The sequence below is a fragment of the Rousettus aegyptiacus genome, unplaced genomic scaffold (genome assembly GCF_014176215.1).
Source record: "Rousettus aegyptiacus isolate mRouAeg1 unplaced genomic scaffold, mRouAeg1.p scaffold_m13_p_16, whole genome shotgun sequence".
NCBI classification, from domain to species: Eukaryota; Metazoa; Chordata; class Mammalia; order Chiroptera; family Pteropodidae; genus Rousettus; species Rousettus aegyptiacus.
In genome coordinates, this window is record NW_023416291.1 from 13142926 (window position 1) to 13168667 (window position 25742).

At 38.8% G+C, this 25742-nt stretch overlaps 1 long non-coding RNA gene across 1 annotated transcript; it reads right to left on the minus strand.

The window, feature by feature from the left end:
* Positions 1–18328: 18328 nt before the first annotated feature.
* On the minus strand, positions 18329–23583 carry LOC118612420. Its single transcript, XR_004954859.1, has 2 exons — positions 22964–23583; positions 18329–21437 (listed from the first exon to the last, which is right to left on the minus strand). It is a non-coding gene; the product is annotated as an uncharacterized LOC118612420 (long non-coding RNA).
* Positions 23584–25742: the final 2159 nt, after the last annotated feature.

Below are 25742 nucleotides of genomic sequence, written 5' to 3' on the forward strand. Positions count from 1 at the left end.
GCATCTTCCCACCGCCTCTCTTCCGGCTGTGTAATCAGAGAAGGAGGACAGCATTGGGCTAGAGATCCCTGACTTTTGTCTCCATGCCGCAAGATTCCAGAAGAATCCTCCGGATGTAAAAATAAAGATCCCTCGTAATGTCTAGAGGTATTGGGGGACCTTATGAACAGGTTCAAAATGCCCATTATGTTTTTAACTCATTTGGGAAAGGACAAAAATATTTCACAAGTAAGTCTTGAATTCAGATCTCTGATGTTCTTTTTCATTTAGTTCTTCTCTTTTTATGATTGTTATTTGCGAAAGTAGTTGTCTTTTCCTATGCTACCTCTTTAAAAAACTTTTTCCTATCCTCTTATAAGAGTGAAGTGAGTGCTCGTACGCCCAGCACAGTTTAAAGGTAAACGTAATTGGCATAGTCTGTCTAGTACACAGATCTTAATGGAAATCACCCATTTTGATGTTGTGTACTTTGTTCCAGTTCTTAATCCTTAGTAGATGTTTTCCTGAGTGTGTATTTCACCTATTATACTCTATACAAAGAGAGCTTTTTAAATAAATATTTCAGAGGAAGTAATATTGTATATTTGTATATAGTAACTTTTCTCATAAGAATGCCATACTTTGAGTATCCTTTCATTCTGGTTTATTTATATATATAGAGAGAGAGAGTTTAGATTTTTAAAACTAAACATTCCCGAAGTAGAGAAGAAGAATGAATTCTTCACACTTTATGAAAATTTATTAGGAAATGTTAACTGTTATTAATAACTCAGTAACATCATCTGGAGGAGTAAGGTTAAACATTGACTAATGTGATCCTCTAACTAAGAGGGTAAAGTAAAACAGCAAGGAAATTTGAATTTAAAAAATTATCCCAGGTAAGGATAAAAAAAGAGTTAAAAAAAAAAATTATCTCGAGGAAGCTTAAAAAGTAGGTCTAAAACATAAGGTGTTCATATATACTCATAAGCATTTACCAAATTGCCTTATATCATTATTACTGTTAGCCTTATTTTGTTTTTACTAAGTTAATTTTCTTACAGAGTCCTCTGGAAGTGAATGAACTTCAAAAATGAGTAGGGAATTAAAACGAATTAAGAGTAAACAGTGCTTTAAAAAAAAAAAAACCCTACTATGTAAAGAAATTTCATCTTTCCTATAAAAAAAGATTTTTCTATAGAAATAGTTTTTTTAAAAGACGAAGTAAAGATTTTTGTAAAATCAACAATCTGGCTTTTACAAATTCAAAGGGATTTGTTATGTAAAACTTTTAGCGCCAATATTACATAACTAGTGTGGATTTAACATTAAAAATAGAATCTCAAAAGTCAGCCAAGTGTGTTGCCAGCTCTCATCCGTGTCGCTCATGGCCTGCCGTTGATTTTCTCCTAAGAGAGCTCATGTTTCCACGTTTTGCTTTGTGTGCTAGACACGCGCGTGCGCGCGCACACACACACACACACGCACACGTTGATTTCAGAGGGATGAAAAGGTTCGCTAAATCATTGGTTTTAAACCTCACATTCGTGTTAGAATCATTTCGAAAGCTTTTTAAAAATACCACACCTATGCTCTACCCAAGACCAATTAAATTATATGGGGACTAAGTATCAATATTTTTTTAAGTTTCTTATAAGTTTTTAATGTACGACATGGGTTGAGAACGTCTAGGCCAGAAGAGGTAATTTTTCCCAGGGTTTTTATCCAAGGGGACCAACATGTTGAATGTCTACCACATGCTGGACGCTGGTAGGTATTTATATGTCCTTTAAATTCATACCAACTCCAGAAGTGGATGCATACCTTTGCCCTCCCTTATCCTTTTCCCTTTGTGGATAAAGAAAAGGACTCAGATTAAGTAACTTGCTCAAAATCATGCAGCTAAAATATCAGAATTGAAATTTTAATGCACTCCTTAATGGAGGGACAGGAACAAGGAAAATGTGAGCAAAAGACTTAAGCAAAATTTAACAAAGGCTTGCAATAAATTTTTTGAAAATTTCTACAATCTACTTCATTAAACTTTGTACTCCAAACACAATTCCTTAAATTATATATATATAGATAATTTAAAAAGAGATCTGCCTTATTATAATTCGTAGGTAGCGTTCCAAATGGTTGAGAAACATGGCTCTTAGCAAATTTATTCACTATACTTGTTTAATCTGTGCTTTACTAATTCACTCCACTTGTCTCTCCGTGCCTTCAGTAAGCCATCGGCAGAATTGAGTAGTTGCGACAGACTATAGGGCTCGCAAAGCCAAAAATACTTATTAGAATACTTTACAAAAAAAGTTCGAGATCCCAAAAAAAGTGAAACAAGAAAGACAGCAGTCTTATTAGAAAATATGCAAGCTAGAAAGCAATGGAATGACAAAGTACAAGGAAAAAACTGTCTACTTAGTGAATATTCACTGTATTATACTACAGAAAATGTCATTCAGAATGAAGGTGACATTTTTAAACATAAGCTGAGAGAATATTTTTCTTGACTAGTTATAGCACATGAAATGGTAAAGGAGATTCTTCAGGCTGAAGGAAAATGATACCAGATGGAAACTTGGATTTACATAAAGAAACGGAGTGCTGGGAATGGATTTGGCACTATCCACTCAGTTTACAGAATGTCCAGGAAAGGAGGGGCAGCTTTGGGAAGCTCAGGACTCACGCTGTGCCGGTGAGCAGCGATGTGGACTGCCTGCTGCAGCCACAAAGCACCCGGCACACCACGCAGACAGACAGGAGGCTCCCTTCCAGGAAAAGAAGGATAAACATGGACTAAAGCAGGGGCCGGCAAACCACAGCTCGCGAACCAGCCACCCGTTTACGTATATAGAAAATCCAAAATGAGATAAGAATGTTTACCTTACATTTTTTTTTAACCTACAAACTTATAGAATTAGTAAGTGAGTTTAGCAAGTTCCCTGACTATAAAGCCAACATACAAAATTCAAGTGTATAGCTATATGCTAGGAACAAGAATTAAAATAAAATTTAATAATGAAATATACAATAACATTTAAAAAATCAGTTTTTTAGAAACCTAACAATAGATGCACAAGACCTCCACACAGAATACTATAATACACTAAGAAAATTGAAAATCTAATAAATGATACCTTAGAAAGCTCAATATTATCAAGATCTAATTTTCCTCAAGCTGACTTATAAAACCAGTGCAATTCCCAAACTTGGAATTCTTATTTGTATTAATTGAGAAGCTGATTCTAAAACGGAAATGGAAAAATTCTAAAAATAGTCAAGACTCTGAAATGAAGAACAAGGTAGGATTACTTTCCTTACAGGATAATACTTATTATAAAGCTAACATAATTAAGATAGAGTAGGTTTATCATTCTTTTCAAGAGAATTCCAAAAATAGACCCATACTCACACAAACACATGATTTACGACGAAAATAAGATGGCCATCCATCCTGGTTTGCCTGGGACTAAGGCGTTTCCAGGACACAACTTTCAGAGCTAAAACCAGAGCAGTTCCAGGAAAATTAGGATGAGTTGGTCACTGTAAACAAAGGTGGCACTTTACCGGCGAGGAAAGAATAATCTTTTCAATAAATGGTAGTGGGGCACGTGGATAATCAGAAACTTAGACCTTACCTCACACTATATATGAAAATGTATTTCAGGTTCATTGCAAAGCTAAAAGGCAAAATAACACCTTTAAAGGATTACTTTGTAGAATATCTTCAAAACCTAGAAATATGGAAAGATTTTTTAAATAGGACTTAAAAAGCCTTCGTCATGAAAAACAATGAAAAAATGGATAATATAAAATGAAAAACTTCTGTTCATCAAAGACACCACTAAGAATGAAAAGGACAGCTATGGCATGGAAGATATTTGCAACTCATAAATGAAAACATAAAGAACTGCGACAAGTCAATAAAAGAAGACAATCCATGGAAAAAGAAGAAGAGAAACAGGCACTTCAAAAGACAACAAATTCCTAATAAACATACAAAAAGATGCGGAATTTCATTAATCAAGAAATGTAAATAAAACCATAATAGTACACCATTAAATGCTCACAAAATGAATAAACTTTAAAAGGTTGACTACATCGTATATTGAAAAGGGTGTAGAACATAAACTCTCATACACTGCTTACAGGCATATGGATTGATAAAACTGCTTTGGAAAACTGGCAATATCTTGTAACACTGGACATGTGCATACTCTATCACCCCATAACTCACTGCTAGGAATACATCCAACAGAAATGTGTACACAAAACATATTTTTAAATGTTCAAACTATTCTTCATAATAGCCTAGAATTTGATGAGCTGCGTCATGAACCTCCGCGTACCCCCATGTTCCTATCACCCACTTTCCCTCCCTCTGGCATTATTTTGAAGTGATCCCAGGCATCATTTATCTCTACATATTTCCATTTGTATCAGTATCTTCTAAGAGTTCTTTTTAAAATAAAATTTAACCATAAGAAAATGTTCATACCTAAAAATTTAACAGTAGTTTCTTAACATCAAGAAATTTCTGGTCAATATCCAGATTTCTCCAATGGTCTTGGAATGTTTTATTTTTCATATTACGTAGAGTGTTTTGTCTTAGAATGTTTTTGTTTGAATCAGAATTCCAATATGGTCCATACATTGCTATTGATTTAGATATGCCTACTCGGACTTTTTAAGTCTATGGATTTGATTTTTCTCTTCTTCTCTCCCTCTTTGGTTTTCTTGCCAATTTTGTTGTCACTGTCGAGTAAACCACTTTTCTTCTGGAGTTTCCCACAGAGAGCATCCCTCTAGAGATTACAATCAAATCACTGTTTCAAAGGCACTTAGAATAATTACTTACTGTATGGTTATGCCTCTAACTTAATGAAGAATTAGATTCATTTCTTTTTTTTTCATTTCAATTTTTAGAAATTGTTTTCTAAATTTAATTTATATTTGCGAAATATGTAAAACATATACATGATTCCAAAATCAAAACTACAAAACAAAATATATTCAAAACCCCATCTTACTCCCTCCCCCATTAGCAGCCATTTTGTTTAATTTTATAGTTTATCCTCATATTGCTTTTTAAAGCAAATATATGTGTATATATTTATATACACACACATTTATTTATTTATATCTATATTCATCCCTTAGATAAATGGTAGCACACTGTACATGATTTTATCCACCTTACGTTTTTTAAAGTATGCCCCAGAGATCACTCTGCAGTAGTGCAGACAGAGAATCGTCCTTCCCTTTTAGAGCAAGGAATCATCCCGTTGTATGGACAGATGACGGTTCATTAGACTAGTCCTCACTGATGGACACTGAGCTATTTGCCTGCTACCCACTTTTGAAGTTTGAACCGTGGTCATATGTATTGCAGAGGGTTCAAGGCCTCAAAGCCTCAGCACAAAGACCAGGTGTACTGGCAGTTGTTTCGACTCCCGCCATTCCTTCTTACGTGTCCTCTGTTTCACAGTTTTCTCTTCCTCTGTTTTCTGGGAGGCTTGAACTTCCTGTCTTTTCTCCCACCCTCTCCTGTCCTCCTGAATCCACTTCACTCGGGGTGGGGGGGAGGTGCATGCTGAACTCTGCAGTATCTTCAGTGACCTCATGTTTCGTCCACTTTCTCTCTTGGTAGAAGGTTAAAGGGGCTCTTTATTTCCCTTTGGAAACCTTATTATTTTGATTAAATAAGTGGACTTTCAGGCAATCACCAGGGAGAAAATCTCACAAAATAAAATCCTCATTTCCAGCACTTCCTGGTTCTTGAGGTCATGTACCATCAGGCATTCTCCTTTCAACTATTTCTAGTCACAGCCACCCAACAGGTACCAAGCGCACCGCCATACCTCAAGGGTTAGGGGCCGTCCAACTGTGAAAAGGATAGAACCTAGCCGCATTCTGTGGGGCCTCCTTTAAAATTTACTTAACAACTGGGAGGAGTTCTACAACAATTCACTAACACTTAAATATGACTCTGTCAGAGAGACTGGCCATGTTGAGAGCTGTAAAAGGTCTCTAAACACCTGGGGTTGAAGAGGCATACTTAAGAAACGAGAAACTAACTTAAGGCAAGGAAAAGGTTAGGATGGGAGAGAAGTCTAAACAAGACAAATTACGACTACTTCAGAGTCTCTCCCTATCAACCTTGACCTCCCTGGTTCCCCCAACGCACCAACACGTACTCTAGGCAGATCTGGACACGCCCCCCTCATTCATTTATCCATTCCTTCCTTCCCTAAACAAATATTAGCATACCCTACACATGGTGCTACTCATTGGTTTTGTTTTGTTTTGTTTTGTTTTTACTCAACAATAACTCATGTTTTTCATATTAAAACAAAAAGAACTTTCTCACTTTTTATTGCTGCCTAGTGTTCTCTTGTAAGCATACATCATCTGTTCATGTATTTGGGGTTTTACACACTATGGAAACTTGTTCATACCCTTTGCTCCATTTTCCTATTGGGTTCTTTATAAACTCGTCGGAACTTTCTGTTAGGAACACAGTCCTTTGATTGTGAGTTGAGTTGTGGATATTTTTCCCATTTTATCTTCTTATCCCTATTTTTATTTTTACTCCTGCATTTTCATCATGCAGAAGTTGTTCTTTCTTAATGCAGCCACTTGTAACAATATTTTGTAATGGCTTGTGCATTTCGTGTCTTGGTTAAAAAGATCTGGTGAAGGAGAAATTTAATCGTGCATTAAAAACTTTAGTAAGTCTGGAGGAAAAAAAAAGATTAAAAAGATTGAGAAACACTAGCAGATTTGAAGAGTTCAGAAAGCCCCACTTTCAAAGCGTTGCTATAAAGCCTAGCGGTAAGGCCACACCAATTCTTGTGCCAGGTTTGGGACGGGGATAGAAACTATCGAGAAATTAAAAGCTAAGTTTTTTTTTTTTTAATTGGTGTATAACACACATATTATAAATTGAATAAAGTACATCCGTCTTAAGTATACAGCTCGATAAGTACTCACATACCAAATTTCCTGCGTAACTATCACCCAGATCAAGATGTGAATGCCAAGTTCTCAATCACCCGGCAAATCGAGGAAGAAAAGATGGTTTAGTTCTGAGGGTGAGAGAAATATATCCTTAGTGCAATGGAGTGGGAGGAGTAAATGGAATGAAGAGCAATGGACAAGGGTCAGACGAGCATTGTTGGAAGTAGCTTACCTCAGTCTGTTCAAAGGGCCTGAAGGTCCATCCTCCCTGAAGGCTCACTCTTGTTAGAAGTGATTCACCTGGAAGAAAAGAAAACAAAAATATTAAGCATCTGAAAAAACATGACAGGGTGGCTAAATATCATCTTAAGTCCATGTCTTAGTGAGCAAAGTAACAACTCTATGGAAGTAGATTCTGCATTAAAGAAGATGTAGGTTGAAGATAAATATTCAGGAGAAATGAATTATGGATGGCATCAAGCTGGCATTTATTCCATTCTTCTTACTTCCTTCCTCTTGAGAACTGGAGTCCCAGGGGGAAGGTGTTCTCTGCAGCTTCTGCAGGTGCGGCCTCTCCCTGCGCTGTGGGAAGGGCTGCCCTGCTCCAGTACTTTTACAGCCGCATGGACAAAGTTCCTTTCGAGAGTGCACTAAACAGGCCTTTCGGCTCTCACAGTAAGCCATGCGCTCCGACTTGGTCTGTATCAATCGTAAAGTTGAATCGAATCTCCCATCAACCTTACTTCTTGTCTTATTCCCCAATTTGTTCAGAAACTGAAAGGCAAAGAGGGGCTCAATTGATTGGTACTCCAATAACAACACCTACTTATGATTCTTTGGGACGTTAGTTCAAAACAACATGCTTACATTTCTAATTCTTGATGTGTCAGCTTTCGGAGTAACTTGTTGATCTCTATAAACAATGTGGGATCTAGCTCACTAGCTCTTTTTCCTCCAAGAGCTTGTTACCATTTTTTAAATTTTTAGCCCTACTACTGGTAATCTTTCTAACTTGAAATAACGGAATCTTCTCTTTTTTAATTCATCTACCTCAAATAGTATTTCTCAGCTCTCCGATTTACAAATCAAGGAATTAATTCCATGTATTTTCCTCTAACTCTCCTCCCACATCATCCAGCTAATTAGCTCTACCTTTAATTTTGAGACTATTGAAGTTTGTAATAATTTTATCCCATGTAGATTTAGATGGAATTATTGTATGCAATTATTATAATTAAATGTTCTAAACTGTGTAAAAGTTGAATTATGAAAACTGAAAAACAATTAGAAATATTTAAAATACAATTAAGGAAATGCTACTCTCAGCAGAACAAATAGTGTGATTAGACCCACAAAGAGTAAAACATAACCCTATGTCCCTAAAACTATACACCTCGAAGGAACCCTTTCTTACATTCCATCAATCACTCTGTATCATGCCACATTTTTTGTTTGCTTCGCATTTAGACGATGTTTAATGTAGATGATTGTTTTCCCCCACTGTACGAGACTACTTGGGCTTCCAGAATAAAATACCACAGACTGGGTGGTTTAAATAACAGACATTTTCTCACAGTTGTGGGTACTAGAAATCGAGGATCTAGGTGTCAGCAGAGTTGGTTTCCGGTGAGACCTCTCTCCCTGGGTTGTAGATGGCTATTTTCTCACTGCGTCCTCACATAGCCTCTGTGCTTGGGTGGAGAGAGAGAACTCTGGTGAGATCTTCCTTTCCTTACAGGGACACAAGTCCTATGATCTCATTTAATCTTAACTGCCACCCTAAAGACCCCATTTCCAAATACAATTGTATTGGGGGTTAGAGTTCCAACATGAATTTTGGAAGGACACGATTCAGTCTGTAACACCCATGTTTGTTCAAAGTCTATACATGTAGTAAATACTAGATAGAATAGGTGTTCCCCTATGTTCATAAATAAAGCATCGTTTACCAAGTATCTACAAACTAACCTGAGGATGCCCTAAAACTAAACCACAAAATTGTCTGCTTTGGAAAATATGCATAAAGTTGTAAAATTTCCAGGCCCAATTACTCTTGTTTTCAAAGAAAACCCAAAATTTTATCTAAATCCTAGAGCTTCCCATTAGATCATTGAGGACAGGGCAGTTGTTCCTGAAGGCACTGAGGACTATGCCTGCTGTCCCAACCTCCCCTCTCCACCACTCCCACTTCACAGTGAAGCTGAGTGACAGGTGTTCTGACCTACATCCAAGAATGAAGAGACGATGACTCAAGTATGACCCTTTTCATAAGACCATAGAGTAAAAGGTATCTTAGATGTCCACTTGTCCAAAACTCCTCATTTTATAGTTGAGAAAGCTGAAACTTAGAAAATCTGTATGATGTTTCATGCCCGAACTACACGGCAAGGTATGTTAGAACCCAAGACTCCTTACGTTTTGTTCTGTATCCTACCCGTGAAACCATGATGCTTTTTGACTCCTCTCAATGAGCAGAGGGACTCTAGAATTCAAGGAGGCTGTTGGATAAATATCCATTCAACTCTGAGTGAGAACTGTAAATTTTGTCTCTATTCCCAAGTTTCATATCTAATTACTTTCGAGAGATGAATTGGAAAGCAGGTGAGCTGACAGGTGTTAAGGTAGTCAATTAAGACAAGCCAAACTGAAAATAACTCCTAAGCCTTTATTCACTTACTGTTACAGCATAATCGAGCAAGAGGCAGAAGAGGAAAAAGCACTCTCTCTGTGTTCCATCCCCACCCCGACCCCCGCCCTACCTCCTCACCCCCACCCCCAACCCCACCGCCCAGACCAGCTTTTAGGAAGGGGCAGATGTATCGCTGCAGACCAGGGGATTGCCTCACTGCCAAGGACGCCATGGGATGGGGAGAGCAGGGCGAGGAGTGGAAAGGCACTGAACACTGAGTCAGAGTGTAGAGTGTCTTGAAGGCCCTTGATAAGCAGGCCTCTGAACAGGGGCGTGTGGCCTAGGAATGTAGATATGGGTAAGAGCACGGCCCGCCCGTGTGGGGCTGAGTCTTTAACTATCTCCCTCCAGGCTGTGCATCATGGCTTTCCCCCAGGAGGTGTGCCAGGGACAGCTTTGTAACTGACTATGGTCAGGCTTGAAAGATCACACATAGGATTTGGGCCTGCAGCCAGACTCCTCGATTACGTATGGTAAGAACACTTCTTCATGTCCCTAGACATGTTTACAAATAGTCTATAACTCCCTAGACTGGACATTATTATGCATTATTATGAGTGTTTTTCTGTGCTCAAATACAGAGCTGGGCACATTGCAAAACCTCACTCAATAAATAAATACATACATTTATTTCTTTACTTTGTTTTGGTTACTATAAAGATCTGAATATAATTCATTGTCCAATATATTTTCTTCGCCTGTACTATATGGCTTTTAAATTTACTTCTTAATTTTATCCTATTCGTTTGAATGGTTTTAATTATAATCTCGGATCTTTCTTGGTAGAAATAATTTTGTTGGAATAATCTTAATAAAAATAAAGAAGATAAAAAGATATTAAAGATGTTAATGGGTATGTAAAAAGTCGAGGCTCATCCCTGAGATTTCATCCTACGAAAAGATACCCCAAATAGTACATCTGAACACCCCCCTCTCTGTTCCTTCTTCCAGACCCCACCTGGTTCTCAGACCTCGACACATTCCCTAAACTAAAACTGGAGAAATCTGGAGAGAACGAAATAGAAAAGAGAGGAAATTCACAGCCTGAACCAGGCCAAAACATGCGTCCACCCATTTGGTAGTTTTCAAAACTCACTAAAGCAAATGTTGGTCTATAAATGTGTATTTTAAAAGGCTAGATATTGAATGTGGAGGGGAAATTGAACTGCAGAGCAAGATTGAAGGTGTCTGTGAAATTTCAGCAATCGTGCCCATTAACTGGAAAAATAGGTGCATTTGCTTAGGATTTCTCTGCAGTACCGCCCCTTAGATAGCCAACGGAACTGCACGTGCTGGCCAGGGGCACTCGACTGCCATTTTGCCCACCACGCCGTCAAAGCAGAAACATCTCTAGCTTTGCCTTCCTACACTCAGTGTGTTTATATACTATTTAAGTAAATAGCGTGCAGAATGTTAATAGACTGGAATAAAGTGGAAACATGATATAAAAGAGAAAGCGACCGTTAAGCCCGCTCTTTCTGCTTCTCCCCAGCTCCGCCGCAGGCCTTTTTCCGGTGGGTTTTAAAAACGTATCAGTATTATTCTTATTTGACATACAGTAAAATTAACTTTTCTTTTGGTGTGCTGGCCTATGAGGTTTTTTCTCCTTTTTTTTTTTTTAACAAGTGGGGGGGCAGTTAAATAGGCGTGGATTGAAAAAATATTAAAATTAGCTCTTAATTTCCTATTTTCAAAATTCGTTTAAGACAATTTATAGGCGTTAATTAAAAGTAGGTCTTCAGTATTTCGTTTTCTTGTATTCTTTTATAACCGACTTAAAACTCTTCCCCATTAACTTTCCCTTTTTTATCTCTGCTCACTCCTTTTAAAACCTTTTGGTTTGTCTTTCGCCTAGCTCGATCTGCTTCTACATGCAAGCAGCCAACAGGATACACACTGTAAAACACTTTTGGCTTGATATTGGGATATAGAGAATAAGAATCTAGAAGCATAGCTTTTCTACCTTCTGAAAAAAAAATCCACGCTATACTGATGTGCCTAAATTTTTATTTTTATTTTTTAATTTTTATTTTTATTTTTTTACCTTATTCCAACATGGTATTTTATTTTATTTATTTTATTTTTTTATTTTTAAATTTTTCGTGAGTGTGCTTTAAAAGTGGCCTAAATTTTTAAAATCCCAGCTCAGTTGGCCTATGTTGACTTTAATCGCAGGTTCTATTGAATAGAGCCAAATCCCAGGGTGTCATTTAGGCTGGAAATGGTGCACTTGCCCGGATCCCATTGCTCTGGCTGGATCAGCAGCTCTCACCACACCCACTCCCAGCTTGGCCCTTTTCAGCACTGGTCAGAGCATCACCCCTTCACATGAGGCAGGAAGTAGAGCCTAGATGGGGAAATAAAAGGATAAGGCACCTGAGGCTCTTCAGCTAGAACTGCTAGTCGTTCCTGGTTTCCTTCTGGCCACTGCCTGAGGCCACAGGAGTACCATGACTGCTTCAGTCTCCTTGATTCGTGAATAGAAATAAAATTACCCCAGATACCGTTGGGTAAATTTTCCTCCTCATACATTAAATTTACTAAGAAGGACAAAATACATACGTGAAATCAATACATTTTCATCATTCACCCACAACTATATTACTTAATATTTCAGAATGGTTATGTGTTGAGATTAACTATAGAGGTATCCTTGTCAAAGGAAATGTCTCAAACTTAGTCAAAAGCGATGAGTCAGTCTCATCCCAGAAGTCACTCGGATGGAACATATGAGCAAAGATAATGAGGATGACTTCATGGAAAGAGGCCAAACACAACATACAGAATAAGAAACCACTCTAAACGATTGTGTCTAAATATAAACAATAAGAATGATATTATAAACCATAGGCAAGAAAGGACTTGAATGACAGTGCTGTTAAATGGTATCCATTCCAGTAGAACAGCAACTCGTCAAGGCCTAGGGAGAAACTGTGCCTAACCTCTAGTGTTACTAATCAAAACGAAGGAGTTTGGATTTTCACACAGGAAGAGATTTTATCCATATAAACACGTGGCATCGAGTAGCAAAAAAAGACAGAGTAACGTCTCTACATTCAGGACCCCAGGAAGATAAGGTTCACAGACAGGGCCCTGGACTCTGTGCTTCTTCCTAACGTAGGGAATCAATTTTCTATTTGGATCTACAATCAAGGCACTTATCCCACCAAGAACATTTGCCTTAGTCGCAGTGAGGCACTTAACACAGAGGAAAAAAGGAAAGAGCAGCCAGTCTCAGGTTTCAAGATCAAATTGAAGCAGCGAGATAAACGGAGCAATGCTGTCTGCCCGTTTTGTTCCCTGATATATCCCAAGTACTTATAATGATTCCTGACACATAGTAGGTGATCAATAAATATTTACTGAGCGAATGAGTATATGATTAAACGAATAGGCAAGGATTCAACATTATGCGCACGGAGGGATGAGCCATTCTTCGGTATATATAAGCAAAAGACACTTCATAAAATGTTTTGGAAGGGCAGTAGCTTGGGTTGTTTGATGTTCAGCTACCAAAGATATCGAAAATGATTTTAAAGCTAGGGCATAAGCATAGTTCCATTTCTTTAAAATTCAACAAATAGGTATCATGGACACATTGTGTGCAACCCATTGTAACATACAAGAGTACGAGCTCTTATATGAAAAGCAAATCAGCACAGGTATGAGACAAAACAGAGTGGGACACACAGAAGAAGATGAGCAGTTTAGAGAGCATGAGAAAAAAAGACTCTTATTTTAGTCAGCTGAGCTTTGGTGAGTGGCAACTAAAAGCTCATATCGAAGTCTACCCTTTAGCCCTTGATATCTTTCCTACTTGGTTCTACAGATTGTATCAGTCAGAGTTTGGTCAAGAAAATGGAACCACTCGAGGCATTTCAAGCAGGAAGGAATCCAACACAGAGGATCAGCGGCCTCATGCAAAACCACTGCGAGGACGAGGAGAATAAAGGTGGGGGAGCTCCTCCGAGCAGTCAGGAAATCGAGGCGTTCACCTCTGCCAGGGATCTCCGCTTTCTGCAGCACTGCAGTTGGTGAGTTCTGCAAGAAGACCTAGAAACTTCTGGCAAAGCCCCCTGCCTATCCTCTCCCAAAGCTTACATGCTTCTCCGCGGCTGCCAAGTCAACGACGGCTTCTCTTGCTCTTTTTCTTTCTGTTCTGTTCTAAGCCTCGAGGAGAGTCTCCCATTAGTGGAACCTAAATTAGAAACCTGATGACAGAACAGCTTGGAAAACGTAGTTTCCAGGCTTCCAGACCCTACAATCCAGGGGAAAACAGGCTGGAGTGGGAATGTCGCTGAGATCCTAACGGGAGTCACAGCACAAAGAAATAAGTCTATAATCAAATTAAATGGGTTTCGTTCATCACGTGGACTTAGTCATTCTCCCTTTGTAGTTTTTTTTTGCTGTTGTCGTCGTCCTGAAAATCTCAAGTTCAATAATCCCTCTAGGTATCACCACAAGAAAATACGTGGACTGGGTAGACTCTACTGACTGCCCACCCTGGTGTCCCAGAAGGAACCAAACCTGGTAAGCGGCTCGCCTGCGGACTGCTTAGAGAACGATGTTTTAATAAAGCCCGATTTCCACCGGGCTGTGTCATTTTATTCACTGGGAAGGCATAATGACATGGGGGGGGTTGGGGGAAGGTGGATGTTCTCAGGCAACGTTTTGCAGAAGAGAATTGAACTTTTCGTATCCGTCCCCTGAACAGACAAGAAAGCATTGGACATTCAAGCCAACAGAAACAGCGTGTAATAAGCCTCTGCTAGAATTTATAGAAAGGGGAAATGTGTCTCCCCTGACTCCACGGCATATTTTCTCCCATCCACTCAGGAGACCCTCATCACAAACCCGTTTTGCTTGGTAATATCGCTTGAGTGTAAATGGCGTACTCTAGAAGTCGGGCTAAAGAGAAAACACAGTGGAATAATATAATCACATTCCTCTCATTTATAACAACACGAAACAGAGAAATTGTTTCTATGAGGCCTCCCAACTTGAGCTCCCAGTGGAGGCCTCCTGGGCGGTGCAAGAAAGAATGAGCCGAGACCACGCACTTTCCCCCGTGCTGGCCGCTCCCTGCTCTCAGTTCGTCTCTCCAGGACACGGTTTCCTGGCCACCCAGGCTGTAAGCAATACTCTGCTTAGAACAGACCGCCTCTGGGAGTGGGATTAGGGCCCCCTAAACACAGAGAAGTGCCCTGGCCTCCCGCTTCAGACCATTTTCTTTGGGTTAGGGAGTGCTGAAAAACATGGCCAAGTATCGGGTTCCTCTTCTGATCTGTAAACTAAGAAAGACACTCTTTTATCTTTTCCCTCTAGTCCCTAGGGAGCTTTTCTCCTGTAAGTGCAGTAGAAGGGCAGGCTCTAAAAAGCCACCTAGGAAGATGACCTATGGCCGGTCGAGATCCACAGCCCTCTCTACAGTACACTTAGCAGTGACCTTACCAGAAGACTTAGCCAAAAGCAACATGGCAGGGGTGTAAGGAGAAAAGGGAAGGCGTGAGAGAGGGTTTTAAGATTTTACAGTTACTTTTTTCTTCACTGGGTTCTATTACTCAGGATGGGTAAAGATAAAGCACTTGGAGAGTAAAAATACATTGAGAACTGGTACTAGGATCCTTTTTACAAAAGAAAGGAGGCTAGAGGGAGGAGATTTGAACTTTTCTTTAAGGGAAATAAAATCCCTAATATGTTCTAGATTCAACCCTAGATTCAGGGTTGCAAAAACTTTTATATATTAATAGTATATAGAAAAGACTGAGAATAAGTTGATAATCTTTCTCTTTTTAATATATTCACTTGCCCTCAGCCTGACGGGTGGTATGCTTTCATTTCTGCTTTTCCTTATTATATAGTGTAGAATGCAATTAAGGAAGGATCATCACTAGACTAATCCTTCCCTCATACTAATCCTCTATAATAATGAATAATCAGTCATAGGAAAAAGGAGATTAAAAGGTTTAGTCAGGTTGAGTAAACATAACTGCAGTTTTGTGTTTACATAAATAGCTTTGCATGAAGCTAACAGATAAAGAATATGTGTTGCAGAGACTTTCTTATGCTCAATCAGTTCATCATCCGATAGTCTAAGCTTGGCTGGTTAGCTCAGTAGGTTAGACTGTGGTACTAATAAAAGTTTATCGTGCTGCATGGCTAAACATATTAGTGCAAACCTAGCTATCCCTAAATTGGAAAAATATATATGAAGCTAAAAACAAAACAAAACAAAACAAAACAAACAAAAAAACTATTGGATTGCTTTGAGTAAGAACTAGCCTCAAAATGAAAAAACGTAAATGAAAAGTATTATTTCTATATCTCTTTAACTGATTGGTACTTTCTGTCACCAGATTTGCCAATCCCAGAAACCTAGATGAAATTATATAACTTAGAAAAATTATTAAGGCCAATAACAATATTTTCGAAACTTGATTTTCGTAAGCTCCTCTCTAAATTAGTGTCGCCACTTCCAGAATGCATCTAACTGGAGAATTCCGAAGCAGCTGGTTTTTCCTGGGACAGTGTCGTATAAAGGTCTCCAATAAAAGCCTTTCCCAATAGACTAGATGCATTCCTGAAATGTTGACTCATTACCATCAAAACAAAACTCAACATTCAGAGAAGTGTGTTTTTCTTTTGTCGTCCCCCTGCTCCTTCCAATCTTGATGTTTTGCTACAGGAGCATCATCGGAATTTTATTTGGGGATGATTCTTTGCTGTTCAGGACAATCTACAACATTGTAGGAGATTCGTACGCCTAGTCCTTGCTTACTAAATTGAGTAACGTCTTTCAGTCATTGTGATACCACAAATTCTCCCTCACATTTTCCAAATGCCTAGCAAGGGGTGGTACTCACGTGGTTAAGCAGCACTATATCTCAGACGCACGTACATCTGGGGCTCTCACAGCCCCCAAAGGCAACACACACTTCCTGTGTTTGGGACAGTAGGTTTCTCACTCACAATGCAGAGGGGCGAATTCGCCTCTGCTGCAGGCGTGGTTCTTTCTGAACATGGGTCCGTTCTGAGCACTAAACATGAGCACTGTTATTTTGTGTTTTCTTATGTCATATAAAGGCATTAACAAATATGGAAGTCGACTTTGGTGTGTTCATTTCACCTAGGAGTTTACTCCCAGGTTGTCTCAGCCCAGCCCGCAGTCATCATATCCCTGCACTTTCTCATCTGAAAGGACAAATGAAAGTGTTTTCTAGATGTTGCTGTTGTACCCATTACATCCTTTTCCAGAAGAAGACTATCAGTTCTAGTAGGAGGAACTACTTTTAGTCATTGAAATCTTTTCCTGGCCACATACATAATGTGTCCTTGGACACAGTCTCCGCCACATGAGCGAACTTCAGATGACCTAGGAGAGAACTTCTTAGGCTCAGAAACCTTTCCAAGGATGAGAGAGAAATAGCCTTCCAGCAGACAACAGGAAGAAATTATGGATTAGAAGGAATGGATTAGAAGGAATGGAGGCCACTCCAATGCCACGTAGACCACATTGTCATCGATCGGCGGAAGCCTCAAAGAGCTTTGTTTTACACATTCATGTCTCTTGGTGATGGTGGTCCTGCCTGTCGGTTCTCTGCTCTGAGAGTTGGCATGGTTCACATCACTGGCATGAGAATACAGAGTAAGCCAACTCTTAAGTCCATGTGACATTTGGAGAGCGGGAAAACTTTCTTTCCACACGCAGGTGATCTCGGCATGACACGTGGCTTGGCACGAATGTTAAAATACATTGGAATAACACTGAAGAAAATGGAGGAAATCACCCTCAATTCCACCTCGCTTTCAAAAATTTTTATTTCTTCCTATACCCTCCAGATCCTATCTATAATTGCGATCATAGTTTACGTATCATCATGAATCGTGCTTTCAAAAAAATCACAAATGTTTTCTACGTTCTTACCCTACTTGCATAATCATTATATTTAATGGTTGTATTGTAGTCCCTCTTGTTGATATAATTAAATCCATTATTCTCTTATTATTGAAAATTTAATGTTTTTCTTTTTTTTTCACCCCCCCTCTTACAGATAGAAACATCTGTCCTACATCTGTCAAAATATTTCCTTAGGAAAAATACTGTAGTGTAGAATTACTTGCTCAAAGGACGTGAATGTCTTTGTAGCTTCTACTAAATGTTACCTTATCCCTTTAGAAAGCGAGATATGCTGACTTGACATGCTCTTTGCTACATATTTGTATCTAAACTTTACAGTCACCTTAGGCAACATAAAATGGTAACTCTGATTACATTTCTTTAGTTAATAGCAAGAGCACCTATCTTTGATTAAGCCATGCTCAATTTTCTCATCTCTCTTTTGCGATTCTTTCTCAGAGCCGAGAGTGCACCAGCAACAGCAGTCTATGAGCTTCTTGTTGCTTTCATCCAAAGTTAAATTAAATTGCAGAGGAAAACACTCAAGAAAGACAAGAAGTATCATTTACGAAGATTGCATTTGGATAAATATTTTCCTGACTTCTTTTTGTGATATAAAGAAAAACTTCAAATATTTTGTGATAAGCCTATGTAATAAGTTAATAACATATATAATAAGTTAATGTTTCTTTGACTACACAGAATAGAGATTTACACTAGTTTCCCAAGGGGGAAAAGAATCAATAGGAAATTTACTACTGTATCTAATGGAATATAAGGAAGATCTGGGTCATACGGTCTAAATTTAGAATACGTTTTATTGCAAATAACTAAAAATCTAAGAGTGGATTCAAAAATAAAGAGCTTTAATTATCTGGAAAAATAACATTTCAGATATCCCAGGGCTAGTTCTGCCACTTAACGACGCCGTCAAGGAGCCAGACTCTGTCCAGCCTTTCATTTCACCAGCCTCAGTGTGCCAGTCATTCACGTGTTTGGTTGCCTCGTGGTCACAAGATGGCTGCTTTAACCCAGCACTCCATTCAAAGGCAGGAAGCAGGAGGTGAGGATGGCGGCTATGGCAGAGAGAAACTTATCCTTTCTCCTTTTCCCTAGGAGTAATAACTATTTCTCAGAAGACACTGAGCAGACTCCGTATTATATCTCATTACATAGAACTGAGTTTGTGATTATCATTAGATAGAACTAAGTTATGAGTTCATGACCATCCCTAGACTAGAAGTTGGGCACCTATTTTCCATGAGATCAAGGAATCCTCAGTTGACACTCGAGGGAAATTACAGTGTCTGTTAGTGGGTAAGAATGAAAGTTATACCTCTTCTTAGATAGACAGAGTATGTGCCATACATGGAAACCAGGTAATTTGTTGATCTTCCTTTCATCTATTAATGAGTTTCTATTAGCAAGAAATGCAATGTCTTTTCCCCCCTTAGGTCAGACTCCAAAGGCCTATGAGAAAGAATCTTACCGGCTCCATTTGCCCTATCAGGGAGAAAGTCCAAGTGAAGGCAGGTCCTCTTGTGCTTCCCCTGATGATTCACAGGAGGGTTATCAGTCCTCAAAAAAATGGGAATTCTCCTGAGCCAGAGATAAACACAATGGACATCCCCTACACTTAAATTAAATGAAATACTATCAAAAGGTATTTTTGACTTCCTAACTTGTAGATAGAATTATGCCAGATCCCCGTGGAGATATAGTCTATAAGCTTTGGTCCTTGCCTCTAAAGAGACTATAATCTATTTGAGGAGAAATTGGTACAAATAGCAATACAAGGAGTAGATGAGAGCTAATTATGAAGTAGAGCAGACAATAAATGCATCAACCCTAACAAGCTTTGTTGAAGTTAATGGGACATGAACTACTTCAGGAGAAGAAAGAAAGGCCTGGAAATGTTTAATTCGTTCAACCATCCCTCATGTAGTCAGCTATGGAGCAGCTCTACAGTCACCTCTCATCCCAGAATCACGGCCTCTTCTGATGTTACATAGCCCACCATTTCGGTGGCATGGGCCAATAGTGTGGCCTTAGAGATTGCCTTGAGAAATCCTGTTCCCTCAGGCAGCCTTCATCTTCCTCACCTTCTCATGCCTTTGACAGAACATTCGTTTTAACTCCTTCATCTCTACCCTTACACCCTCATTTTCTGAGTGGTTATCGAAAACGCTATTATTAGGGGCAAAGGTTTTTTAAAACTTTTATAGCCACAAAACAAGCACATAATTTAAGATACAGTTAACGATTCTGCTCCTGGTCTGCTGTGCAATAAATAGCAAGTCACTTAACCTTTCTGTGCTGAAGAAATCATTTTTAAAAATAATATAGTTTATCTCTTTCCCACCCTTTAAACCAAGTTCCTGGTGAAAATCAGTGAGATGGCCCCTAAAAACTTGATAGAATTTTAGCAAAATATATTCTGAAAATGTTCAGTCCTTTTATAAGACAATAACAGAGTTCAAATGGATTTGTTACATATTCTCTCTTCCTGAGAGAGTTAATAGCCCTTCGGTTGGAAAATCCAATTACCGAAGTCTATATGATTTCTTTGGTCATCAGAGAATTCAGAAACAATATGAATCCACTTAAAAAAAAAATGTTCACACCCTTAAATGAATTATAGTCAGCAGGACTAAGATCTAATTAGAAATGCTGCTACCATCTGAGACTGCTTTTGAGCCAAAAACGAATTGCTTAAACCAAAACAGAGTGACTCCCAAAGGCCCAAAGGCCCTGGAATAGTGTTTGAGTTGAAAATCTGGTTAATATTTTCCTTCCAGATTTAAGCACCCAGATCTGGATCCATTATTATCACATAGAGTTTTTGTTTTTAAAGCATTGAATGTTATTTAGGACTTCCTGCAGGAATCAGACCCTTAGTAACAGGAAGATTTTGTAAAAGTTTTTCCTTTTAGGAAAAACAATAGATGTCAGGCAAAAGAGGATGCACTCTAGAGAAAGAATCTAGACTGCATTATTTCCAGATGCAGTTGAAAAACACTTCCTTTGTAAAACCTTCCTTGATCTCATAAATTAGCAATTAACTACCCTGTACTCGAGACAACTAGGTCTGGTGATTTTAATCTCTCCTTAGCATTTATTTTACTATTTACACCACTGTTAATTATTTCTCTGCTAATCTTCTTCCCCAAAGTTGTAATTTTGGGAGGGAAGCAACCAGTTCTTACACGTTTTTGACTCCTCCTCACCTGCACTAGTGTCGGAATGGTTAATTATTATCTAATAATTCCCACTGTGTGTCAGGCACTGCGTTAGCTACTGGAGAGGGAACGGGAAGCATAATTAGCACAATTCTCTTTGCCCATTGCTTAAGGTCTAAAATGGATAAGCGATATGAATGAATAAGCAGTAACAACAAAACGAATGTGCCTCGTGATGAGAGTGAGGGTTCACTTCATGGCATGCCTGCATGAGGAAGACCTCAAAGGCAGTATTCCTCAGGTAACATGAAGTGTGGTTTGTTCCGTAGCGTTCCATTTGAAGTTAAATGTGCATCCTGGGGAAAGCTGAATAATTTCAGATGTCAGGTCCTAGTCTTTGAGTTTTTGGTAAGAATCACATCAGCCTCACCCCGTACTGTATCTGCACGCAACTGGAAAGGGTCCCTGAAGGCATCCTGAGGCTCCAGGGTGGGAAGGAGGGAATTCTACCTCCTCCGACTCCCCAACTTTGAGCCTGGTCCGTTTACTGAGTATCTTTCTGCATAATCCTGCAGCCAATTGTTTGCTCATGGTAACATGTGTGTCGGCCTCATCATTCTCGGGGAGTTCGGTGCCATGGCGAAGGGACGCACAGGAAACTGGAAACGCGGGGCAAAGCACACAACCTGGTCTCAACGAGCATTCCACTGAATTATGAATCAGCGGTTACCTAGATGAGAAAAACGGGGATTCAGAGAAATTAAATTGATATTATGAGTCATTTATCCAACTGATAATTATTGGTGACCTATTACATGTGTGTTATTTTACAACGGTGAGATCCGTAGTTACATCCCAGCCCAGCATCTCAAAGGAAGACAATAGAAGACACACACACACACACACACACACACAACACACACACACTTCCAGTCTGGAAAAAATGACATAGAGTCATTCTTTTCCTGCTCAATTATAAACTCTTGAAATGGCACAGGAGAACCAATAGAGAACCATAAAAAGTAAAAAAAAAAAAAAAAAAAAAAGTCCAGCTGGTTCGGGGCCCCGAGATGAGCGGACCAGCACAGGAAGGACATCTTCCATGCCCTGCTCACCCAACAGAAGAAAGCCGCCCACACCTATTTTCCAACTCCTGACCTCGCAATGGAAGGTCGTGGCGGTGGGCTCATTCCTCTCCCGTACTGAACAGGAGTTCCCTCTGACAACGTCAGGAACAGGTCGGTGGGGACAGACTGGGAGCCCTGAACTAGCGGGCGCACTTTCCTGCCCTGCAGAGACTGAGACGCCCCTTTTCTGTCAAAAGAAACTGACGCTGGTTGGCAGAAATAACAGGAGAGACCTGGCTATGGCCGACAGCTGGATACAAGAAGCCTCTTTATTCCCATGGGCCCAACACTGTCCTTTGCCCAGAGACATTAAGCTGCCAAGGGACATTGACAGGGGCATCCTACCACACCTGTCTTCGCCAAGTCAGCCAGCACGCAGGCCTGGAGACCGCACTTACACCCCCTTGGCCTGCACCAGCAGGGAACACGGAAGCCCCCAGGGACCGATAAACCAAGCCAACTAAAGTAACACCATAAAGTTTCTAAGAATTAACCCGCCACTTAAACCACAGCCCACAAATGTAGGCTAGGACCTGCAGGCTGAACCTACACAGGGCAAATGCTCACCAAATAAAAGATTTAAAGGGGACCCAGAGTATCTGAACATAACTGACGAAATTCCAGGGTATAACTGAAAATAACCATCACACCAAGAACCAAGCGAATCATGGCTTGACTAAGAAAAGACCGTCAACTGATATGAACACCAAAACCAAGGAAAGGTAGGATTGTCTGCCGAGGACTTTAAAGCCAACGTCGTAAATGCTTCGACACAAATTCTCTTGAAATAAATGAAAAAATAGAAAATCTCGGCAAAGAAACAAGTTATTAAAAAAAAAAAAAAAGCAACTAGAGGTTATAGAACTAAAAAATACCACAATAAATAAAAACTCACTAGATGGGCTCAATAGCAAAGTGAAGATGAGGGAGGATGGAAGCCGTGAACCTCAAACAGCCACCTCGTTCAGGAAAAAAAAAATCGATGCACAAAGATCAGCTGGTATTTCTACACGCTAAGTTTATACTGAAAGCAAAATTAGCATGCCACTTAAAGCAACAGGAACAACTAAGTGCTTTTCTCAGTTTTCCTTCCCTATTAAGAACGGCTACTTGGCTGAAATCTAATCACCTTCTCTAGGCGTGGCTTCTCCCTCACTGATCCTGAGTCTTCGTTCTGTGTTAGGCCCTCCCAGGGATTTTTGCGTCAAGTTGGTGTCCAAAACCACGGTGTTTTCCTCGGCTCCACAGCCCCTTCCTTCACCCAGTGATGTGGGCTGGTGGGCCTGAGAATGTGGCTAGTCTACCAGATGTTCCTTTTCAAATGGCTGCTCTGCTCCTGTCTTCCCTGAGGCTTTTGCATGTGGCCAGACAGAAAAAGGAAGAGACCGCTTGGCTGCACAGTAACCTGCATTCCAGACATTTCTTCCCAGCTTTTCCTCCCTTGACCCAGCCTGACAGTGGCCCTCTTCTAAAGTCTTTCTGTTTTAAGATGTTTTAGTTGGAGATCAGTCAGCCAGGGGCACCCTTCCTTCTTTCTGACTTTTTAAAACACAAGTAACGATGTTCTTAAGAGGCAACAGGTCACCAGCATTTTTTCCTCTTGTTTTTGAAATGCCTTTAAAAGCTAACTATTGTTTAATTTGCTTTAGCAAAACTTTTCGACCTAACATTAAAAACTATATTTAAACTGGCACAGAGTTTTTAATTAGGGTGGCCATTGGTTTACAGGTGGAAGTAGAAAATTTATAAAAGTCTCTATTTTTCTCTTACTTTTAATTGATACATATTTATTTCTACTTTCTTTACAAGATTGGGCTTAAACATTTCTTTCTAAATGCTCTGAAACTAATTTTGATATATGATGTAATTTATTTCGATATGACAAAGGTTTAAAATCTTTGTTAGGTTTTTGGTTATAAAAGCAACATGTTCTTTTTGCAAAATATAGGACACAAAGAAGTTTACGAAGTAGAAAGGGAAGAATTCTCTTTTCCTCATCTCTCAAAACCCACAGCTAGAGAAAACAATTTTCAGTTTTTTAAGTTGAGAAAACTTTAAGTACGCACAATTATTTTTACTATAAATTTTACATTCAAGATATTTTCCTCTGCACTATGAATGTATATGATGTATGTAAAAGTATATCTATGCACCTTTGAAACAAAATATGTATGCATATATAAAACATTTTAAACAATACAAGATTAAGCAATATGCACTTAACATTTCATGAATATCGTTTCTCATGGGTATTTGATATCTACCTCATATTACTCGACTGAAGAGTTTTCCATTTTGTGGATTTACCAAGATTTCATCAGTCACCTCTGAATCTCTGAATGTACCCTAATATTGTTAATAATGTGGAGTTGTTACAAATAATGTTATAATTGCTATCTTTATATGTATATTCTTATTCATGTGTACAAATATTTCTTTTAGAAAAATCACTAAGTACAGAATTGCTAGTCAAAGGGTATATGTATTTTAAATATTGATAGATACTGCCAAAATTGCCCTCCAAAAAGATGACTTCAATATACTACCAGCAACTATATATGAGAATACCTGAAAAGTAAAGATTTAAAACTGAGTCCATAAAATAGTTTCTTTACAAAAAGATACCGAAAACCAACTTCCTATAAAGAATTCAGGATCTATATAAGGAAAGGATACATATGCATAAAACAACTAGAGTCTATTATAAAGCTACTTATAAAAAATACAAAATGATACGGTATAAATAAAAATAAATAGCGTGATTTAAAAGGCTATAGTAAAAAGATATTTGAGCAAATGTGAATTTCTTTTCAAGGGTAACATGGGTAACTATAGATCTTTTTGCCAAAAAGATACTATAAAAGTAAATTTTATGAGTAAAAAAGGACCCAAGAGGCTGCTGTTCTAGATTTTAAAAGACTGAAGAACTAACCAGCAATTTCAATTCATAAAACTTGACCGTGGTTTACAAAAAGGTATATAAGAAGATGTTTTGGGTGTTTTGCGTGGCAACCAAAGAAATCTGAATATAGACTAGATATTAGATTATCGGATGGCACTCCTGTTACTTGTCTTAGGCATGATGATAGTATACTGAAAGAATGTCCTTAATTTTCAGGAGACACATATTGAAGAATTATGGTCACCACCTCTGAAACTTACTTTCAAATGGTCCAGTGTGGTCAAATTTATCAATTTTTTAATCTAGCTAAAAGGGTATATGAGTGTTCATTGTCCTATCATTTCAACTTTTCTGTGGGATTGAAAATTTTTTTTAATAGAAATTTGGAGAAGGGAATAAAACAATGAAGCTTATGTTGACAATTTTATTTTATAATGTTAGATTCTCTGAGTAGAAAGAAATCCGCATCAATTTAGGTCTCTAAGTTTATTATTTTTTAAAATATCATTTCCGTGTACTCAATATTAGGTCAGTTAGGTTTACAAGACAAAAAATATATATTTATATATTTTTTTCTTGGCCACTGGCTATGCCTCACAAATGCATAGCATTTATGCCAAAAGGGGTTGACTTAAGAATGCAAGGAACACAGGAAAAACCCTTTCACTGCTAGAAAGACACCTAAGGCTTATCCTCAACCAGAGCGGACCACTGGGGGCTGTCATCACAAACAGAAGCCGTACGCTGTGATTTTTCACAACTACTATAAATGTCTCGCCTAACACCAAGGGAGTGGTAAAAGCAGAGGGTGATCTAGCTCATTAGTACTTAGGCCAAAGGTATTAACTTGTCCAGACTATTTTAAATGCCCATTTATTAGTGAATATGATGAGTTAATAGTTGCATCCAACCCTAGCTGAGTCAACATTTTTGGCTTTTCACACACTTACGCAGGTGACTCTTACAATAATACTCATAAGCAATTTGTCACAAAATTAATAGCATT